The sequence below is a fragment of the Borostomias antarcticus genome (genome assembly GCF_949987555.1).
Source record: "Borostomias antarcticus genome assembly, chromosome: 17".
In the NCBI taxonomy this organism is placed as follows: Eukaryota; Metazoa; Chordata; class Actinopteri; order Stomiiformes; family Stomiidae; genus Borostomias; species Borostomias antarcticus.
The window spans coordinates 14,608,565-14,620,873 of record NC_140250.1 but is presented as its reverse complement, the minus strand read 5'-3'; the positions used below and the strand labels follow the sequence as shown (position 1 = coordinate 14,620,873).

General features: G+C 44.2%; 1 protein-coding gene across 1 annotated transcript in view; it reads right to left on the bottom strand.

The window, feature by feature from the left end:
* Positions 1-11,874, bottom strand: part of LOC311320209 (histone H3.2) — a gene marked incomplete at its 3' end in the record, with an annotated part of 298,720 nt that extends 286,846 nt beyond the window's left edge. Inside the window, exon 1 of the mRNA XM_084451913.1 lies at positions 11,814-11,874. The remainder of the gene's footprint in view (positions 1-11,813) is intronic.
* Between the last annotated feature and the right edge of the window lie 435 nt (positions 11,875-12,309).

The following is a 12,309-nucleotide window of genomic DNA, read 5'->3' as shown; positions in this document are numbered from 1 at the left end:
TCACACCCTGCGCTTCCTGCCTTGAAAATGCATGTTTATCATAGTTTTTAGGCCCTTAGACCTCCTTTTTAAAGGGGGTGTGCACACAGAGGAAAAAGGAGATAGCTTACTACTGCATGGATCAGTTAAATGTTGGTGTGTAGGATCGGTTTCATTGAGGACAAAGCGACATTTGAACTAAACTTGCTATGACAGGGGCGTTCCCCTTTAAGATCATTGTTCCATTATAGTAATATTATTCAATCCAGAGCATAAGCCATCAAATGGTTTTACTTGTGTTTTTGGATAGACAAATATATTAAAGATGCATAATACATGTATTTTCCAAGCCTGAAAAAGGCAATTATTTTAGTAACATAAATGTAATAATTACCCTGCATATTCACATGTCCAAACAGAACACTGGGCACGTTAGTAGCATACTAATATTCTAATTTGGGTTAATGACTAGGTTGTCCCCCCAAAAAACAGTAAGATTCCTCATTTTCTTTCATTATTTTCAAATAAACATAATGTTTTCATGAAAACAGAGCATAAAAGACAACATGATAAATCTGTAGGGAGTCTCTGTGGTATTACAGCGGTCTCAACTCTGGCCCCTTATTACTTTAAGAGTTTTAAATACTTGATTTTCAGATCACAGACTCTGGCCTGAAACAGGGTTTTATTGGAAAACAATATCTATAGCATCAGAAGGGTGTTTCATCATAGTGAGAGGGACACTGGCTCTTTATGAAAGCAGAGCTCTTTCTGCTTGAGTCCTAGCACATTACAATACATTTATATTTTTATTTGTGGCACCATGTTAAAATGAAATATAATACACTGCATGCATATTGTATAAAGCTGAAAACTAATATTTCTTCTTCAGATAATTTCTTTTAATGAATTAATTCATAGAGCAAAACTAGATTTTATTTATCTTGAGTTATTTGGTGGATGATCTGAAAACTTTGAACTTCTATCATACCCTTCATACACATGCATGCGCGCACACACACGCACGCACACACACGCACACACACACACACACACACACACGCACACACACACACACACACACACACACACACACACACACACACACACACACACACACACACACACAAGCACACCCTATTGTGTCAAATCATAAGAGGTGGCATTCCTCTTCCTCAATTTAGGCATAAAATCAACATCCCCCCTCTACCCCTTCACCGTTCCTCTCCCTCTCTCCTCTTCTCCTCCCCCTTTCTTCTCTCCTCCCCTGATTAAATCTGCTACTCCCTAAAGGATTATTAGGATTCTAATTCAATCTGAATTTCAGGAACTTGTTTGCTTGGTTACCTGTCACGGCACATCAGCTTGTCATATTAGTGGTGATCGTTCCCTGAACCTAATCTGCTTTAAACAATTTCATTGGCTACTGGTCTATAAATCATCCTATAATAGGCCTGACACGCGCAGGCTTAGCTAGGTAAACAAATCAGCTTTGTTTTATGTTAGGCAGCAATGAACTTGGCTTTATCAACTTCCCATCGATTCACACACACCACAAGGTCAGAATCTCCCGCGCTGCTCATCAATGGAAGTACGGGTCAGCACTCTGCAATTACAATATGTATCAGCTAGCGGGATCAGATACTATCTCCCCACCATCCTAACACTCTTCTCTTAATCTGCCGCTTGAGCTCAACTCTTATCAACACAGCCGCTTGCCTTTCCTTTCACAAACTCCTCTGTAGAAGGGCCCGGAGAATTTAAGGGGCTGTTTGTGGGGGGAAATAAAAGTGGTTTGCAGTTTACTGAGGAAAACATCCCTGGGTGCACTTAAAAACTCATTTATTTCCAAAACTAATATTGAGGTGTTGATGCAAATTGAACAGCTTGTGTTCTTTTTATCATTCAATAATTAAAGGTTTACTGTGTTTGTGGTTGACGTCTGACTCCACAGGGTTTAAAATCAGTCCACAGTTTTGATAGGATTTCATATTAACCAAACCAAAACAAACAGTTTGTTTTCAAAGCCATATGTTAGTCCGAGTAACAGGACTGGCTACTCTTAAAGACTGGTGCTGCCCTATCTTTTAAAAGCCACCTACAGAAAGTAAGGAAATACATCTTGAATATCAACTCAACTGAAACTTTAGTGGGTATAGAAACTTCATTGATTGAGGTATACTATCAACAACCCCTTAATTCCTAATTTCTAAAGACAAATACAGACGCCTCCTCTACCCTTGGGCTCTGCACAGTGCAGCCAGTCTGAGAGGGCCTTAATGAAGTCAGCTGGTGTGAGTGGGAATATTGGCTGTAGCAGGATGATGTATGGGCCGGAGCACATCTGAAGCACTATGCAAACAGCACCGTGGCCTGAGCCAGGGTCTCCATCCAAAATGAAGGAAGAGTTACACAGAGCTGTCAAACATCATCATCTACACATCACACACACACGCACATGCACACACATATTCTTGTGCACACACAAAAACACACACAAACACACACACACACACACACACACACACAAACACACACACACACACACACTCACACACACACACACATACACACACACACACACACACACACACACATTTTTTTCCATCAAAAATGATATCTAATCATCAGGACCAGATAGAGAATGCTTTGAATTCTGTATTGTGTTGGCAGCATATTCAGTCGCTTACTCAAAAGTGAAATTGTACTTTTTAGTATATGTATGTATACACTGTAGCTTGTGCTTTCAGTGACATGAACAGTACCATAAAACACCATATCAGCAGAGATATAATTCAAATTCACAATCTAAGCCCTAAAAACATTTCATGCTGCATTAGACAATTAAAAAGAGTGTTATCGATAAGAATGGAGTGGATTTATTAATATTCTATAAATTATGGCAGAGAGAAAGAGAGAAAGAGAGAGAGAGAGAGAGAGAGAGAGAGAGAGGGGGGAATGCAGCGGAGGGAACGTGGACCAGCAGACCCGTTCACCGTCGTGTCATGGGATCTTTTCACACCAATACATCTCCCTAATGCAGCAATTTCCTGCAGCTTTGCACCCTGGGAGGGGGTTGACCTCCGCCGGCGACACCGGGAGGGAATTCTAATGTTGCCAATAACAAGGGATTAAGTCAGCCAGCAGGCAGAATACAATAGACCTGATATGGAGGTGGATTTTATTTGTATTTTTTTTTAAAGGTACCCAATGAAACGTGAATCAAAACAATCCGTTCTTTGTTTATTTTCGAAATTCCTCGATTATATTTTTTCTTGTAGTCTAATAAACATGTTGAATCACTTGAATGTCTTTCCTACCTTGTAATTTCTTCACAAAATGATATTTAGCTATTGTTTTGAAAACAACAAAAATGTGTGAAATGTCAGTATTATGCGTATTGACGCAATGACTGCTTGATGAATGAATGATTGCTCTAGAGCACATACTAGTGGTCAAAAACTACATTGGGTACCTTTAAATTAAAAAGTCTTTAATGGTGCCATAGATACATTTTGTATGGAGATAAATCATATAAAAAGCTTTCATGAGCTAAGGGTGCATGTCCATTAGCACAAGCAATGCACAATGATCTTAAACCTATTCAAAACCAATGGGGACACAAAATCAAGTGGAGTGACAATGTTTTTGCTTGTGATGAGCGAAGTCTAGATATTTTGAATTAGCATAAATAGCCTGGATGTCTATTTTATGCTATTTCTAAATCAAATTTGTCATGTGATGTCCAGTCGGGAGAGGGTAAAAGTGAACGAGGAAAGTGGACCGTGGCCAGTGATCTCCCCACACGTGGAAGTCAAGACTTATTTCCATAAACTGACCACATGCTGTACATGTATTGATAATCTACATCCTTACTTTCAACTAATAGAGTCAACTAAGAGAGTGCCTAAGCAGAAGCAGGAAGAGAAAAGCGCCATGAGACCTTAAACCAGAAAAAATATGAATGGTAGTGAACGGCAAGAAAAAATATTTCTTGATCGCCATTGAATTGTGCCATGACCATCACATATGATGTTTGTCAATTTAAAACATATACTTTACTCATCTCGGTTAACTTGCAAGTTAGCTAATATTAGGTAGCCGACTTTACACTCGTTTAACACTCACCAAAACTGAACTTACAGAACTAAGTCTTCTTTCGTATTCCTGCAGCTCTCAACATGGCCAGACTAGTGATTTTCACCTCTTTTAATAATTTTAAACTTGTTCTGGAATAACTGCTTCACAGTATTACGACAAACTGTGACTTTCTTGACTTGCAAAATTATGTTTTAAATACATCAAACAAACAACAAACATCATATGTGACGGTCATGGCACAATTCAATCGGGATCAAGACATTATGTGTTTATTACCACCGTACCGTACATATTTTTTTCGGAATGAAGATCTTATGGGACGGCTCTTCCTGCTTCCTCTCAGGCTCTCTATGATGGTGGCTCTCTTCCTCTCAGGCTCTCTATGATGGTGGCTCTCTTCCTCTCAGGCTCTCTATGATGGTGGCTCTCTTCCTCTCAGGCTCTCTATGATGGTGGCTCTCTTCCTCTCAGGCTCTCTATGATGGTGGCTCTCTTCCTCTCAGGCTCTCTATGATGGTGGCGGGTGAGAGGAAGTGAGACCATAATGAAAAGCCCACAAGCAAGTCAATCAAATCAAATCAAACTTTATTTGTATACATGTATATATATATATATATATATATATATATATATATAATCGCAGTGGGCATGTGAAAGGGTGCATTCTCACGGCAGATTTTGTCAACCTGTTTGCGTTGCTTTTCATTGTTGTCTATGGAGCAGTGCGCTCGGAGCCTTTCCGCGCGCTGCTCAGCCGAAGCGAGGCGTCTTGGTTTTTAACAGCGCCGAAAAGTTGACAATATTTTAACTTTTCCGCGGAGCGTGGAGGACGCGCCCTATGATCGTTGTGTTCTGTCAGCCAACTTGGCAACGAATAGCGCCGGCCAGGGACAATGCCGTGCGCCTCGCTTTTTTTTAGCAGCTTGCTAAATCTGCTGTGTGAACGCAGCTAAAGACATCTGATGACAAACTGCCTAGTGGACATGCAAACAATAATATGACGCTCCTGACACAGAGATACCGTGTGGTACCAACATCGTAATACTATTGGCTCACGAGCCTTGTTAGAAGTGGGAACCAAACATTAGACATCTCTGACAGAGTCAAACACAATATTCATGTCTGATCCGTCAGCATTTTTTAAATGATAAAATCATTATATAATTTTTTTTTGGAGGGGGAGCAATACTTTTATTCCGCACCTTTCTAAAAGCTCTGTAGATATTTTTTCATTTATTTATTTTTTTAATGATTTTTTAATGATTCATAAAAACAGGCCTCATAACAATTTCTTACGAAGCAGTTCTTCTTAAAGCTCACTTACACTGCTCTAAGAAGATTCTGGCATTCACCAATGCTTTCTCATCTGGGATGTGTTCTCAGTTAAGAGGAGAATGCAATATGAACACTGAAGAGCATAGGAGGCTGCAGGAGTGTATATGTGCGCTGCCAAAGACATGTTCGTACAAAATCATTGGTGATTGGGATTACTTCAGTTCTACAGTTGTATAATATTAGAGGTTTGGAATACAATAATATTTGCATCATTTGTAAAATCTTGTAATTGTTTTCTATATTTTACTAAGCAGGAGTGCTGCCTTTCCAAAAAGCTGGTGCTCCAATGTCTTTAGATTTTCGTTTGGGCATGCTTGCGTATTTTATAGCTTACATTTTTGTAGACCGTAGGCTATTGTATATTGTATTGTATCACTTCGCCATTGTATTTTGCACAGACCCCTCTCGCTGTGTTTATTGCCATGCGCTGAGGCCTCGTAGGAGGAAGCCTACTTGGCTAAATAAAAATCTGTTTTTGATTGCCCAGGCTGGATTTGACCTGCAGTCCTCTGACCGGTATTCATACTGAGAAGTGACATATGCGCACGACCCTTTAGTCGTATGTCCATATATGGGGCTGGTGGGGAGTTTACATATGCGTTTCGGGAGAACTGGTGCACACTTTCAATTTACCAAACAATGGGATTCACGGTTTACGAACCCATCGTGAATGAGACGGGGATTTTCGTTAGAAATGTTCTTAGGAGTAAATTTAAGAACGGAACTTATATTGGTGAATGAGGCCCAATCTATATGACCCTTAACTGGACTGATTTATCAAACACATGAGAGATACGTGCATATGTGTATGACTGTTTTTTTTTTTTTCTTCCTGGAAAAGTGAATTTGAATGCACATATGGGACACACGCACACACACACGCACACACACACACGCATACACACGCACACACACACGCACACACACACACGCATACACACGCACACACACACGCACATACACACGCACGCACACACACACACACATACACACTATGCCCTCTCCAAGCTCATCTCTGTATGGTCAGGAGGGCGGGTTACCGAGTGAACATCCTGTGTGTGGAGAGCGTTGAGACGCGTGAGTGAACGACAGGATCTGTCAGGTGAGGAGAAGCTCAGAGGGATGTTTCTGGAGCTCAGATGAATCTATCTCCTCCAAAAGTGGTTGACAAGGCACCTGGAACAAACACTAACGTGTCAAAATTGCATCCTTGATGTTCCCGGGGAGTTGTTTGCGGATCGTTTTTCGGAGGGCAAAACTTTGCGGCACTTGAAACCCCCCCCCCCCCCCCCCCCGAATCTCTGGTGGCGTGCAGAGGATAATCTTCTCAATTACCGTGCCTGTTACACAGTCTGAGAGGCACTCTGCCTTCTGATTCACCCCCCAAAAAACAAAAAACAAACAGTGTTTGTTGTTGACAATAAGAGGTAAACAAGAAGGGGGAGAACTCACCACATCCTCACGAGGAGAGAGAGAGAGAGAGAGAGAGACAGAGAGAGAGAGAGAGACAGAGAGAGAGAGAGAGAGAGAAACCCTTTCCTGTTTCGGCGGTGAGAAGACATCTGCCTTTCAGACTGCGTTGAGGAGAGACTGACAGCAATTAATGCTCTCTCTCACTCTCTCCCTCTCTCTCCCTCTCTCTCTCTCTCTCTCTCTCCTAGCCGACACCTTCCACAGAGAGACAGACGAGATCCCTTCGACGTGAAAACCACCAGAAAGGAATGAAACCACCCCTCCTCTCCTCTCTCTCTCTCTTCTCCATGAAAACAGGCATTTAGCTTCAAGCCTGCGCAGGCGGGTGATTGTTTACGTTGAGTGATGTGCTATTATGACAGTTCAACAATCCACACATCACCAGGCGATGAAGGGAGGAGCCTCGCACTTTTGATTCTTTCTTCCGTCGGAGGAGAGGGAGGCGATGCAACTGCACAGAACGCACCCCTCCGTACACACACACCCCTCCATACACACACACTCCTCCAAACACACACACTCCTCCATACACACACACTCCTCCGTACACACACACTCCTCCATACACACACACTCCTCCGTACACACACACTCCTCCATACACACACACTCCTCCATACACACGCACTCCTCCATACACACGCACTCCTCCGTACACACACACCCCTCCATACACACACACCCCTCCATACACACACACTCCTCCATACACACACACCTCTCCATACACACACACTCATCCATACACACACACTCCCCCATACACACACTCCTCCATACACACACACTCCCCCATACACACACTCCTCCATACACACACACTCCTCCATACACACACACTCCTCCATACACACACACACTCCTCCATACACACACACACTCCTCCATACACACACACCCCTCCATACACACACACTCCTCCATACACACACACTCCTCCATACACACACACCCCTCCATACACACACACTCCTCCATACACACACACCCCTCCATACACACACACCCCTCCATACACACACACACTCCTCCATACACACACACCCCGCAGGTACAGCTCTCTCTACTTGACAGCAGTCTATCTTTAGGAAGACGTGGCGTCTGACTTTAGTTCATGTGTGTCAGATTCCAGAGAGGATCTGAGATCGTTGCTGTACCTCCAACACAGCTAATGGTCTGCTGGCTGGAGCAGAGGGGCCATAAAGCATTGGGGCCTATAGATATATATATATATATATATATATATATATATATATATATATATATATATATATATATATATATATATATTCACATGTGTGTCTATTTCAGTCCTTTACACTGAAGGAGATGACTCGTTTGGCATGTTTATTGGTCAGGGGGATATATACTGTATATGGATGGATTTCCTGGACTCTCAAAATGATATATATATATACTCATTTTGAGAGTCTATAGTCTATTTTGAGAGTATATATATATATATATATATATATATATATATATATATATATATATATATATATATATCATTTTGAGAGTCCAGGAAATCCACCATAAGAGATGAATAAAGAAACTTAAATCTTTTTTTTTATTTCTTGAAACTTGAAATAAAACCTTCCCCTCCTCTCCTCCCTCTCCTCTTCTCTCCTCCTGTCCCCTCTCCACTCCTCCCCTCTCCTCCTGTCCCCTCTCCACTCCTCCCCTCTCCTCCACTCCTCTCTCCTCTCCTCTCCTCCCCTCTCCTCCTCTCCCCTCTCCTCTCCTCCCCTCTCCTCCTCTCCCCTCTCCTCCTCTCCCCTCTCCTCTCTCCTCTGTGGGGTGGTCAGTGGAGGGTCCTGCAGAATGAGATCGGGGGACAGATTACTCTCTGTCTCCCTCCATCCTGCTCCACACGTGGATGACAGGTCCTGTCTTGACTAACCTGGGTGGAAAGTGACTGTAATTGTCATCCGCACAGACAAGGATCTGCGGCCGATCCCTAGACGCGCCGGCAAAATATACTAAGCTACTTTATCATACGGACAGAACCACGTCACAGGATAAGCTTTATTGACAAGGACTTTTATGCAAACACGACTTTTTAGAATTGGCAGGTCACGTCAGACGGTGCTTAGCAGGCGCACAGGATGGCCGGGGGCTCGGTCAGGCCTGGCGCAAGCTGAGATGACTGACAGGACAGGTTTACGAGTTCAGGGAAACGCAGATAGTCTCTGTCTCCTCTCCTGCACGCGGACCTTCTCTGGATGATTGTGTTAGGTGGGTCAAAGGCATTTGGCAAAATGTTCTAAACTAAAAATAATTATCTCGAGTCCACTGCCATTGTCGTTTTGACTGTAGCTTAATGCAAGTGCTCCTCTAATGCCAGCTATCAGTTCTGTGTCTTTTTGTTTTTGATCATGAAGCCCGATCCCGGAAATGTGTGGCATGGCACCGTCAAAATGACACGAGACAAACAATATCAGCTTCCCAACACACTGCTGACAGCTCATTTTAGAATGAACAACTATTGAAACAAACCAATAACTCTGATGACAAACTCACGTGTCAGAGCGTATGTGGGATTGGACTGTACGTTCATACCCACAGGACTGACCATGTGGATTCAGTCCAGGACCTCTGTTTCAACTGCAAAACGAGCGAAGGAGAATTGGAATAGTTTTTCTTTCGCTATATGGCTTTCAGCTGCTGCACCCCAAAGGTGAGCTGACCCAGCGTTTGTACTGTAAGAGGCACACACACTGCCTTTGAATGCAGGCTGAGAATGCCTGTGGGCCTATAAACTAGCTCTGAGCTGAAGAGACAGAAAAGTTAAGCTGTCCAATTGAATTGATTGAACATACATGAAAACTAAAGCAAGCCCCCCCCCCCTGCTCCCTCCCTCCCTCCCTCCCTCTCATGTGGAAAATGACTTCCAGGCCTCTCCAAAGCCCTCAGTGTAACCCGGCCGTGAGTCCTCCTACCTTGCAGTACAGTCAGGTGCTCGGCTATAGCCTACAGGCAAAACTGAATACTTAATTTCCTATGAAGAGAGTCGGGAGTGTTCGTTTAACAGCTCACATCTTCTTCCCCCCGCACGGCTCGGGCCCAGTCTTGGCTGCTCCGCTGCATTCCTTTTGTACTGTTTATTTAAATAGGTGTTATCATTTTCTTTGTTTTGCAATAATGATCCAATAATTTGTTGAATTTAATTATTACACACAGCAACAGCACCCTCGGACCCACAAACAGGTACATTAATACTAATGTGCAAATAAACTGTATTAAATTATCTTCTCATTCCTTATTTTGTCGGGCAATCATTTGAAAGTCCTCGTCTTTGTGAGGGCATTTTAACAACCTCTCTTTGCAATGACTCGTTATGCTTTCATGTGGCTTCTTTTATAGCATTTCAATGTGTCTAATCATAGGGATCGTGACAGTGTACTTGGAGAGAATGAATCTCAAGATGTCCTCATGCTCGGACCCGCGTCTGTGGGCCGTCATCCTCACAGAGAGTAATGTTCAGAGTCATTTTTCCATGTAAGAGTGGCGAGTCAGTCGGTCTCTGAAAAGAGCGTTGATCAAAATCCATAAGGGAACATCAATAAAAGTCAGAGGAATTGGCTGGTGAGAAACGCATTCCGTCCAATTCTCCTCACGCCACGTTGCGTTCCACTGCAAAGGGGTCAGACGTCTGTGTGTGTGTGTGTGTGTGTGTGTGTGTGGAGGGGGGGGGGGCTATATGTGTGCATGTGCATCTGTATGTGGGTATGTGCATGAGCATATGTGTGTGTGTGTGTGCGCCTTTCTGTGTGTGCATGTGTGTGTGAGTGTGTGTGTGTATGTGTTTGTGGGTGTGTGTGGGCTATATGTGTGCATGTACATCTGTATATGGGCATGTGCATAAGCATGTGTGTGTGTGTGTCTTTCTGTGTGTGTGTGTGTGTGTGTGTGTGTGTGTGTGTCGGCTATATGTGTGCATGTACATCTGTATGTGGGTGTGTGCATGAGCACGTGTGTCTTTCTGTGTGTGTGTGTGTGTGTGTGTGCATGTGTGTGTGCGTGTGTCGGCTATATGTGTGCATGTGCATCTGTATATGGGTATGTGCACGAGCATGTGTGTGTGTGTGTGTGTGTGTGTGTGCGTCTTTCTGTGTGTGTGTGTGTGTGTGTGTGTGCCGGCTATATGTGTGCATGTACATCTGTATGTGGGTGTGTGCATGAGCGCGTGCGTCTTTCTGTGTGTGTGCGCGTGCACGTGCGTGCATGAGAGCGCATGCACTTCCGCACTTGTGTTCACATCTGCGTGTCGTCGGGGGAGATCGGATCACCGGAGGACCCTCGGCACACCAGCGGATCATTTCATGTCCCTCCATTAGGCTCGGTGACGTCCCTCCATTAGGCTCGGTGACGTCCCTCCATTAGGCTCGGTGACGTCCCTCCATTAGGCTCGGTGACGTCCCTCCCAAGGTTACGACCACGTTCGACAGCAACGACAACAGGCGGCCCGGCAACGCCGCCTGATCACAATCATTATCTGGCAGCGCTGGAAAACTCGTGTCGGGGTGAAGCCCTGAACATCCTGCTTCCCAGACACATTTTAATCATCCGCAATTAGTTTTGTTTTAATAACACTCACAATTAAGGGTCCTCCCGTTTGCATAATTCATGACTCGCCGGCGCTGATGTTAGAAATCAAATGCGGCAAATTAGAAATAACAAGTTTGAGAGGGTGAGATTGAATTAGGAGCCGGGGGAGACACCGGGCCATGCATAATAGAGAGGCCAGCATGGAGGGGCTCATGTCAGCCATGTCAGCCCCGGCTGCTGGTATTGGATTTGGCCTGTCACACACACTCAGATCAGACCTGTAAAAATTGCAGGTTACATTGATCCCTTGTTTTTATTTGTCCGCGTCTGCTTTGTCTTAGAGAGGAGTGACAGTAGTGTGGGCGCGCGTGCACGAGCGTGCAGTGTGCGTGTGTGTGTGTGTGTGTGTGTGTGTGTGTGTGTGAGAGAGAGAGAGAGAGAGTATGTGTGTGTTATGTGATGCTGTGTGATAGCTGGATATAAATCAGGAGTAGGAGCCATCCAGAGGTGATATCTGGGGCCACATCTGGAGAGCCAGTAGAACAGCAGGGCCAGCGAGCCTGAGTAGAGCTGAAGGGAACTATGGGCCAGAGTACTGGGCTGGAATCCTCTGGGCCTGGATACCGGGCTGGACTCCTCTGGGCCTGGATACTGGGCTGGATACTGGGCTGGACTCCTCTGGGTCTGGATACTGGGCTGGACTCCTCTGGGCCTGGATACTGGGCTGGATACTGGGCTGGACTCCTCTGGGCCTGGATACTGGGCTGGACTCCTCTGGGCCTGGATACTGGATGGAATCCACGGAGCCAAAATACTTGAACCGCACATTCTTGGCTTCATTATTAAGACCATTGTTATTGCTATATTACT